Here is an 11,608-nt window from a genome sequence, read left to right as displayed (position 1 = left end):
TGACTGGCAACCTCTCTGACTCTAGAAAACCGGGAACATTGCTTTTCACCATGGTGAGAGCATTCAGCTTGCAAACGGGTACTGTGCTGTGACAGGTGCAGACACTGAACATTTCTCTCTTGCCTTTCCCTCCTCTGAGTTCTGCTGCAGGCAGGTTCATGGGAAGTTGGTTAATTGGAACTGTCCCTGCTGCCCCAGTGAGAAATGAGACGTTGTACACCATGTCCCCCAGGGAAAGTCTCCCATCTGTTCGCTCCATGAGGACAATTATGCGTAGGAATTACCCGCCTTCTCCTCCCTCCCTAGCCTGGGCACCAGAGGGGAGTGTGGTCATGATGAAGCTTTCCGAGTGACCTTTGAGATGATGGAATAGGACTAAATCAGCTCTCGGATCAGCTGTTTGCCCTGAGCATGACTGTAGTATATCGACTTTCTACTCTAGGGGTGGAAAATGGACATTCACTTTGAAATATTTTCTGTAATGAACCTGTGATTTGGGAAAAGTGCATCTACAATTATTATTGAACACCACGTGACTTCCAGCACCAGAGAAAGTCGCTGTCACTGGGTTTACTTTTACTCCTTATGACCAAGAGGAAAGACCCGAGGCTGAGCAGCTTGGGGAAATGAGCCAGGTGCTTTCCACTGCAGCAGTGCAGTTCATCTCTCTCCCTCTGAATGCCCCTGCTGCAAAGTACATCACATGGCACTTTCTGTACCTGGAAAAACCATACGAGTGAGGATTTATGGGTGGCGTCTTGTCACTGCCACTGACTAATGATAGCATCTTGGGCAGTTGACTTCCTTTTCAAGGGCCTCAGTGCTCCCACCTGTGAAATGGGAGATTTAGTTTCAGTTACCGCTGTGTCAAGCAGAATTATGGTCCCTCAACATGTCTGAGTTCTAATCCTGGGACACTGAATATGCTGGGTTATATGGCAAAGGGGAATTAAGGTTGCAGATGGGATTCAGTTGTTAATCTGCTGACCTTAAAATAGGGGGATTATTATGGATTATTTGGGTGGCCCCAGTGTAATCACAAAGGTCTGGATAAATAGACAAGGGAGACAGAAGAGTGAGAACCAGAGAGATAGCGGCGTGACGTTGTTGGCTTTGAAGATGGAGGAAAGGGACCAGGAGCCAAGGACTGGGGGTGGCCTCTGAAAGCTGGGAAAGCAAGGAAACGGTCTTCCTTAGACCAATCCTGCCAACACTTTCGTTTCAGATGTTTGAGACCTATGATGAAGAAAGCCAATCCTTGGAGAGTGCGCACCACATGCCAGGCATAGTTCAAGGAGCTTTCCATGCATTACCTCGTCGCATCGTTAGAGAAACTCTGAAAGGTAGGGATTATTATTGCCCCCACCATTTGACAAATGAGGAAACTGAGGACCAGAGAAAGTGCAAAGCTTACCCGTAGTAGAACCAGAAATGGTGGAACCTGGGTTTCAACTTTTTCAGATCATCAGCCTGTCCCTGTTCTCTGCGCAGACAATGGGCATTTCCTCCATCTGTGTAAAGTGCTGTACAAACATGGTGTACAGTTAAGGTGACCAGAAGGCCAAGTTTGCCTGGGACAGTCCCTATGTCCTGGAACAATTATTAATGGTGCCCTCGGTCGTGCTCAGTGTAGACCTAGTTTGGGGAATAAATCTTACCATCATCCATTGTTGAGCCCTCCCTCCCTCCCAGAGGTGAAGGAGGTCTCAATGAGAGGGTACAGGTACATGAGTGGAGTTGTGCCAGCTGGGCGCAAGGAGCATGTAAGAAAGCCCCAGAATTGGGTACCTTGTGTTTGAGTTTTGGTTCTGGGACTATTTTGTTCTGTGACCCTGGGGAAACAAGAGCTCCCATGATCAGCCCCCACCTCTAGGCTAGTGAACATTTCCTCTGTCTTCATCTTGGCTACTCTTCTCCCTCATTGGCGTCCTTAAGGATCCCCAAACATTACCAGGCACACATCTGGCTCAGGGTCTTTGCTCTTATCCACATAAATCACCTCCTTTTCTCCTATAATTCATGGCTCAAATGTCAGCTTCTCAGACAAGCCTTTCTGACCACTCTGTTTAAAATTGCAAATTACTCCTTCCCCTAAACATATCTCCTTCCCTTCCTTTATTGTTTTTCATGAATCCAAACACAACTTGACATAATATTATATATGTTACTACTTATCCTATTCATATACTCTTTGTCCCACTGGAATGCAAGCTCTAGAGGGTCAGGATTTTTGCCCCCCCCACCCTTAACTACTGTATCCCTGGTTCCAGCAACAGCATCTGTCACAGAGTAGACACAAATGAATGAATGAATGAATGAATGAATGAGTGAATGGATAATTTCAGGCAAGGAATGATATGTTGGCCTAAATTTGTGGAGCTGAGAAATGAATGAATTTAAGAGACGCTGAAAGAAAAGTTTTTCATTTGTGTTTCACATTCGGCAAACTTTTCCTTTGTGCTTTTTGCATTTATTGTCTTGTTTACACGTCCCCCAATATTATATAAACATTCATTTATTTTCTTCCAGGACTTCCGATGTTTTCTACATTTACTTTACGAATTCCTCTGGAATTTATTTTGATGTACATAATGAGATATGGATTGGATTTAATATTTTTATCTAGATCATTAGGCATTTTCAAAATGGTCTGAATATCATTTATTGAATAATCTATCTGTCTCCAAATAATGGAAATGCAAGATTTATCACATTGTAAAGTCATATCTATGCCAGTCTTCTCCTGAACTTTCTGTTGAGTTTTGTTGCTCTGTTTCCAATCTGCCATACACTTCAATTATTGGAATTCTATGTGTGAGAATACGTGGTAGAGGTAACTCCATATTTCTTTTTCTTTTTCAAAAAAAATTTGTCTGACTTAATTTTCCAAATTCACTTTGGACCATTTTTCTCATGATAACTTCGTGGAACTTCACATTTTATAGATTGAAAGGAAGGAAATAGGTATCTAGTCAATATTAATTCCCTATCCAGGAATACACTACATATCTTATTATTTTGTTCTTTCTTTTCCTGTTTTTATTCATACAGATCCAAAGACTTGTTATAATAATATCTAAGTGTTGTAAGTCATTGCTTTTGAAAATTGGATTTGTTTCTGTTTTGGATTTAAACGCTTATTCTTAATGCATAGGATACGTTAATTTCTGCATCTGGATTTTGTTCCATTAACCTTTTTCTTTATTTCTAAATCAACACCAAATTTGGTAGAGCAAGTTTCTCCTAAATTTCCTTCTTTTCCAACAAACTTCTAGGTGTTCTTTCCATGTTTTTCTCTTTATGGACATGTTATAATTGACTTGCTAAGCTCCTTAAATATATGCTGATTTTGTAGTTCCTTGTATTTCTGGACACAATTCTAAGCTCTGAAAGTTCCAGTTGATTCTCTTGGGTTTTCCAAGTAGATGATGTGCTAATATTCCATTCAAATCACAGCCTGTGCAGTGTCTGGTCATTAATCATGTGCTGCCCTTTGACACTTTCCCTGTCTCTATCCTGAACGTCATGCGCACCTCTTTCTGTTCAGCAAATCACATGTTTGTGCCTTGGCTCCACGTCTCGATTTTAAGGTCTGTGAGTCTAGCCCAGAGCTGCTCACACTGCAGACACCCAGTCGATAACTATTGGCTTAATCTCATTAAAGAGTGAGAATAGAGGTAAAACATGCATGAGCTGAATTCCTCCTTTCATGTACTGAATGAGTTCTGAGTCCAGATGTGTCCCAGGTGGTTTTTCCAATAGGAGGATGGAATTTGGCTAAGGGATCTGTTCTAACAAACAGCAAACCCCATACAGGACTCACAGTGCCCCAGGCATTGTTCTAACGACTTCATACATGTTGACTCATGTACTCCTCAGAACAAGCCTACGAAGTGGGTACCATTATTGCACCCACTTTTCCATAACTTCCAGGGTGGAAGTCACTGGTTCAGTGTAACACAGTTAGAAGAGCAAGGATTCAAACCAAGGGAGTGCATCTGTAGAATTCAAGCTCTTAACCTCTGGGGGAGTTACCTGTGTAGGTCTCCTTGTTGGTCTCATCAGCACAATGTGCTTCGGCAACCTGCGGATTTTGACCTTTTGGGCACCAGGCGAACCCTTCCAAGGCCCCCTCTCTGAGGCACCAGCTGAAGACATTGTCTACCTAAGGCAGATGTTTTCCCCACCCCCACAGGGCCTGGTCACCCTGTAATGGCAGTGCCCTTGTTGGTAGGGAAGGAGAACTCTGGGTCCATCTGTAGCCCTCCATTTTCCTGCTGGTGGAAAAACAGCTTGCAAACACTCTCCCAGTGATGTGATCACAGAGGAGGCTGACCCTGCCAGCCGCTCCAATTCTCCTGAGATTCCCAACTGAACTGATTTCTCTAATGGTTCTGACTTCCTGTTGTAAAAATCTGGAGATAATCAAGGGTTTGTGGTTGATGCCTCCAATTTCACAGATGGAAGAACTGGGGACATCTGGTATCTCACTTCAGGTACAGAAGGGTTTCTCGAGTCCAGTGATAACCCATGCTGCTACCACAAAGCAGGAAAGAGAGGACAGGTGGGTCCTGAACTGGCTTACAGCAGTGGAGGCGGGGAACTGTGGTCAAATTCTAGATATTTTGGAAGGAAGGACTAACAGGATTCATTACCACCTTGGACTGAGCGTGAGAGAAAGAAGAGAAGCCAAGTTATACCATTGCCTCTCTCTCGGCCATGAGTGTATATTCTGGTGAACATGGTGCCCAATTAATCAAAGGCATTTGTATGCACAGGGTGAAGGTGTAAAGCATTAAAGAAGCAGTTGTTGCCTGTGGGTGGTTGATACCTGTCAAGGAGGAGACAAATGATGGTGGGGGGATGTCCTTTACTTGGGAAGGATGTCATGCCTGTCACTGAAGCTCTTGGTGGGAAGTGATCCCCAGGTGTGGACAGGTGCTGGAAGCAGCATAACCCAGAAACACTGTGTGATCTCAGGGACTTTGAAGAGGGCAGAGATTGTCATCCTAACTTGTAGGATCTATATTCTCCTAGGAACTGTGGGATCAAGACCCACCCCAGACCACCATCTACAACACACACACACACACACACACACACACACCCACCCACCCACCCCTATCTTTCTCACTTCTGAAATTCAAGTTAAACAAGGGGTCCTTTCATTGGCGCTCATTATCCACTGGTTGAATTGAATAATCTTTTTTGTCTCCTAAATATGTTCAGAGACTAATGGATCGAGACATTTAAAAATAATCTAAGGGAAAAGATTGTCAATAACCAACTGTTTTCTATTTATTTCGGTACACGGCACACCTGAATTTGCAAAATAGCAATGTGCAGGGATGTGTTCTAGGAAAATCTGCTTTGGGGCAATTAGAATCTTATTTTTCCATTGCCTTCTGTTATGATTTCTAACATGTGTAACATCTTCTTCTCCCTCACTAGCTATAGGTTTCCCAAGCCTGCCCTTCTATATGCAATATCTTCTTTAAGTCAACATTTCCGTGGATGAGGGGAGCTGTTAGAGTCTAGGCTCCTAGGAAGGCAACTTGGTGTCCTACTAATAATCAGACTTCCATTTTGAGCTGGGTTTCTTTACAGCAAGGCTGCCTGTAGCTTTAAATGGGTCCCCCAACCTTGGGATATGGGAAGCCTGCAGCCAGCTGCACAAGGAGTGAGTTATGATGTCAGTATTCCAGAATTCTTAATGAAGTCTCCTGAGCAAAAAATCTGTTACTTCACCTCCCCCAAGTCACATTTTGAGTTGATTAATGAGCAAAGGCACAGAAAAACCTATGGCTTTGGGGGAACCGGGAAGAATGAAATCATTTCTGCTTTAAGAAATCACTATGCCCCAATTATTGTATTTGTTAAGAAAAGGCGATTTCATTTGCCATTTATTCCTGGTTCTAAATCTAGATTCAGAGCCAAAAAAAAAAAAGAAAAAAAAGCGGATTTGGATCTACGCTCCCTCTTTCTACTTTCATCTTTGCTTATTTGCCCAAGAGAGAAAATCCAGCCATGGCCCTTAGGGGGCAGCTGTTTTAGCTCATTGGGACCTGTTTTAAATCCCATCTAGTTTACATGAAATAAATCTGCAACCCTCCAATGAAAGTCCTTGCTTCCTGGTTCAAAGAGGTAGTCCCAAATGAAAACTGGGGCTGGCTGGGCGCAGCCTGACCCCTCATGGCCCTTCCCAGCGTGGGCACAGAGAGCCCCACCAGCTGGGGCAGGCTGGACAGCTAATCCTCGAGGGAAAGTCACTTGGCACAATACACCGCTTCATATTGGTGCCTTTCGTGGAGTCGCTTAGGCCAATTAAAAGTCATGCTGTGCATGATTTTAATTAGGATTCACATCAGGCCGAGCAGGGCTTTCAAAGGGAGAGGAAACCACACACTGAGCGTTTAGAGGAGGGGACAGCAGGGAGGGAGGGAGGACAGTTATTTATAAGCCCTCCTGCCACGTGCACACTGTGGAGGCCAATAGACATGTTTTCCATCCCGAAGGGCATAGGAGCTGGAACTCGGGAGTCCAATTTGGCCGGCTTGGTTCGAGTCTTCATAAGCTGGAGTTTCTGGAATTTTCTAGAATGTTCTCCGTCATTGCAGCAGAGGTCTGCACATTCTATTTTATTAAAGATGAGAAAGAGTCAGGTTTGGGTTCCAGCCCACCATTGATCCTCAGAGCCCTCACACCCTTGAAGTTTAGCCTCTAGACTCACCTTGGACCCAGGGTTGGTTACGGACAGCAAGCTGAACTACCACTGCCTGGCAAAGCTGGTGCTGTGTCAACCAGCTTTGACCACTCAGGGTCAAATGCGTTGTTACCCCATGTCAAACGCTTAAGTGCAGTGCCTGACACGTAGTTGTAGTAGCTATTATGAATATGACCATTTTGCATTGTTTCCTCTCTTAGGTTTTCAGTTTCTGTGAGATCAGAGGTTAAATTCATCTGTACTCTGATGGCCTAGAAAATGGCTGGTCCAATCATTGTGGCTGGATAAACTGTTTGTTGATTTTCTCATGAGGAAATGAGACACTCAATCATAGCCCACTCTAAACAGGAAGACATGTGTATGGATGGGAATGACCATGGCTGCAATTACAGGGTACCTGACTAACTCTGTATTAGGCTTTAAAGACTTCTTGTCTCAAATGAACAAGATATATGGAGCCAAACGATCCCACGGCGGGTGTGGCAGCAGTGTGACATCCCCATGAATGCAGAGTCATTTCACACTTCTGCACTGATTTCCTCAGCATATTGGCTCTTCATCAGCACACCTGCAGCCTCATGGTCATAGGAGGGCTGCCAAGATCCTGCTCTTTCATCCCTGGAAGGGAAAAAGAGTCAGGGGCAAAAGGTTTGTCACGAGGCTTTGTCTATTTTTTGTTTTAGTGCGGGCAGCCTCCAACAATACTTCTCCTTATCTCTCATTAACCAGTAGGTTCATATGCCAACACCTGAACCAATTGCTGGCGAAGGGGCAAAGGACATACCATGACAGTTATAGCCCAGATTAATCTTCTGGGATTGAAGATGGGTTAGCTTCCCTGAGATCTTGAGATTACTAGCTCCTATCTCAATACAAAATCAGGGATCTGTTTGCGCAGGAGAAGGGTGAGGTGACGGCTGTTGGGTAGACAGACAAGAGTGTCTGCTACGACTATTACTGTTGTAATTGTTACTAGAAGATTTGCTAACTGTATAGAAATTTGACTCTTATCATCAGCTCTACTGTAACGAAATGGATGATCACCACACAAGAAGTTACAGAAGACCTGGGGTATAGCCCTGGCCCACCTGGTAAGTAGGTTCCATATTGCTGGTGGGGACACCAGTGCCTTCTCTTTCCATTCAACATCATTAGCTGCAGGTACCTCGTGAGCACAAAGTGGATGCTTATGTGCATGCAGCTGAATCTGTGTCCTTCACCTAGCAACATCTGATTGTGTCTCCTTGGTCACCAGCTTAGCCTTCAAGACAGGGAGGCTTTTTACAAGCATGCTATTTAGATTTAAATACCAACATAATCAGCTAAAAGAATTGAAAGCAGTCACCCTAGAGTGCAAGAAAATCGGGGCAAAGGGGGTGAGAAAATGCCTTTTCTGTACCAAACCTTACAGAACTATTTGGTTATTTAATCTTTGTGCCTATACTTTTGATTAAATAAATAAAACAAAAAGAAGACTGGGGTCACCTGTGAAGTGGGGCCTCATCCCAACCTTGACAGAGCCTCCTGGGGCGATGGGCAGTAACTCGGACCCCGTTCCCTCCCCCACCTGGCTGAGGCCTTCCCCCTCCTCCAATTGGTTTGCTGCTTCTCAGCGGGAACATAAAGCAAGAGAAGTGATTTCACCTAATCACCTGAGTCATTTTCTCAAAAATTGGTTTCTTTTTAACCGTTTTTCATGAGGAACAAAAAAGAACTTGAGAGGCAGCCAAATTGCTGTCCCTGCTGGCTTTTGCTCCGGGGAGAGGGCTGGCCTGAAAGGGCAAATGCCTTTGGAGCAGGCTTCAATTTTCAATCCATCTGGAGGGATGGCAGCCTCAGTGCTGCTTCATGAAATGAAATGGCCACTTCGAGAGAGGCAAATACATGGGAGTGAAATGCTTTTGACACAAGCCGGAGAGCAGCTGTTAACCTGGGTGAGAAGCCCAGCGTCAACTTCTATTAACTCCTGTGGTTCCAATTCTTTGAAAGTGTCTTCAGGCTCGACTCTTGAAACCGGAACTCAGAGGACTGGCGTTGGAGCCCAACTTGGATCCTAAGTTGCTGTGTGGACAAGGAAAAGTCACTTAACCTCTCTGGGCTTCATTCTGCATCTGTCCAATAAAGCAGAATGATTTCTACTCTGAATGCTCAAAGAGGCCATAGGGAAAGCCAATAAAATCATAGTAACTGCCCCAAATGGTGAAGTTATTTTATGGGATATGTAAGACACGTTCTTGGGCTTTCCATGGCAAACTTTGAATAGCAGCCCTGTACATGAGGCCGACCTGCTGTCATCATCCTTTTGTTACAGGGGTTGTGGACACGTAAGTAACGATGTGCATGGCAGTTGAAGATGGTGGCTAGTTCTGCAGGGAAGGAGAACAATAATGGGGGTTGGGGGCACCCAGAGGGTTTCAACTCTCTCCTGACATCAGGAAGGTAGACTCGTGAACAGCACTTTTACAGTACTTTTCATACCTTTCGTATGTCTACAGCAGTTTCTCAACCTCAGCGCTGTTGACATTTAGGGCTGGGTAATTCCATGTTGTAGGGGGCTGTCCTGTGAATTATAGGATGGGTGACAGCATCCCTGGCTTCTATCCACTAGACGCCAGGAGCACCCTCCCCCTCCAAGTTGTGACAACCAAAGATATGTCTCCAAATTATCACCAAATGTCTCCCACAGGCAAAATCATCCCCAGCTGGGACACTAGCCTAGAAAAATCAGAACTTATGTCTCAGAAATAGTTGATGACTTCCCAACGTCCCCCGGTGGATAAATGGAAGAGACAGGTCCACCATCCAAGTCTCCTCAGCCCCACCCAGGGCTCTTGCAAACCTACCAGAGTCCTTCAAGCAGATATTTCTATTGTTAAGATGACAGTGGAGTTGCATCAGACATAACTACCACTGGGTACACTTGACAGAACATAAAACATGGGGAGACTATCTTTAGTTTTATAACAAATGTAATAGCAACTGTAATGCTAGTCATTAGACACTGACTGTTTAAATGCATGTAAGCAACCCAGCTGGCCATACCCCTCCATGGGCCCCACCTGGTGAGAGGTGGCGGCAACAGATGAACCTGCTTTTCCGTCATTGTGTCTCAGTTGCCCAGGGCCACTCTAAATGGGCTCACTTACCCATGTTGAGTACTATCCTGAGGTTTGAATACCCTCAGTGGTTCCTACACTTGATGTTGACTTTGTTTACTAATTTTAGAACCTGAGCCCAACCCAGAGTGGGGTGCTATCCCCTTGTTTTCCAAAGAGGAGGTGCCTTCATCCCCTTGTCTCCGCAGCAGAGCTGGGTGGAGACTGCAGGACCATCGTGCTTAAGAGGAAATGAAAATCCTGGAGAGATGAAGAAACTGTAAGCGAGCACCTCACCACTTACAAATGTAGTTCCAATTTCCAGAAGCTGAGGCGTGATGTCCTGGATGCAAAGGGGCGCTGTGTAACTGGAAGGTTTTGTGACGATGACAGGTCATCAAGCATTGAGGACTCTCTGACACAGCATCCTGTGCTGGGGGTGGGGGGAGGTGGGGCAGAACTCTGATGCCTCTTCCAGCCTATTGCTTTCCATAAATTCATTAATACGAAAAAAAACACTTCTAGTCCACAATGTGTCTCAACCTTTTCAGTGGACTGGTGACTACTCTTTTAAACTGATGTTTGCTAAATGAGTCCCAGGTATGAGCCAGGGAGAACACAGCGGGTAATCGCACCACACTACATCTCACTCACCGACAAATTCAAGTGCACTTGTGGAGGGAGAGGGAAGCACAGAGAAGAGCTAGACATACGTGGGGATCCAGCCAGCCTTCGGTCTCATGGAGGACTGGCTGCCCCAGGCACTGGATGCCTTGATGTCTGAACAGTCCAGGAAAGCTCAGAAAATCTATAGAAAGTAGATGCCAACTATTGTTGTTTGGTTACTTAATTTGCCCCACTCAGCTGACTTTGCATAAGATGAGACTCCATTGCAAAAGGAAGAACTTGTTTCGTCCCTGACTTTAGGAAAAGTACATGAGGCTGAACATTCTTGGATAAAATCACCTAAAAACATTAAACAACACATCCTCATGTAAACAATTATACTGCACTACAGGGAGATGGTATCACCTTGGGGACAGATGAATCCAGGAAGGCTTTCCAGAGGAGGGAGTGTTCTCAGCTTGTCTCAAGGAGATTCAGGGGGTGGGATTGGAGGAGAGCTGGGCCCAGGACACCCAGGAAGAAGAAAGGATTGTAGAAAATCCAGCAAGTTGTAATTAGCAAATCTTGCGCTAACGCTTTGATCAAGAGATGGACCTGTCTCCTGGCACGGAACCCTCAGCACCTGACAAGGCTCTCCAGTGTCCACGGGCAAGAGACAAATCAGCAGTCACAGGTGCATGCCGTTGAGGACATATGATCATGGCAGGGCCAGGGATGTGCCTGAGCATCACAAATGTTTATGAATATTAATAACCATTTGTTCCCAAAGGACCGCAGATCAGTTAATTAGGGCCCTGTCAACCTGTTTATATTATCTATAAATGAAAACCCATCGGCAGCCAAACATGAAATTAAGCGGGCCGTGTGTGGGCCGCCACCGTTTCTGGATAAATTACACAGCCAGCTCCTGCCTGAGCCCCCTCGCTTGGCTCGGAGGCGGGCATTTCTCTTCCCATCCTCGTTTTAATCAAGTCAGTGGTTACAGGAGGCACATGATAAATGGTGCCTCGCTTTGCTTCGTTGAGTGGGGGGAGGGGTGATTTAAGACTGTCGGTAAATTAGCTGCAATCCAGAGTCTCTATAGGAGAATTACCTATAAATCAACGTTCCATAGACAGGTAATCAGGCACTGATCACCACGGGTCCGGATCCATTCGTCTTC

The sequence above is a fragment of the Rhinolophus sinicus genome, linkage group LG13 (genome assembly GCF_036562045.2).
Source record: "Rhinolophus sinicus isolate RSC01 linkage group LG13, ASM3656204v1, whole genome shotgun sequence".
Lineage (NCBI taxonomy): Eukaryota > Metazoa > Chordata > Mammalia > Chiroptera > Rhinolophidae > Rhinolophus > Rhinolophus sinicus.
Note: the sequence above shows the minus strand (reverse complement) of the source record.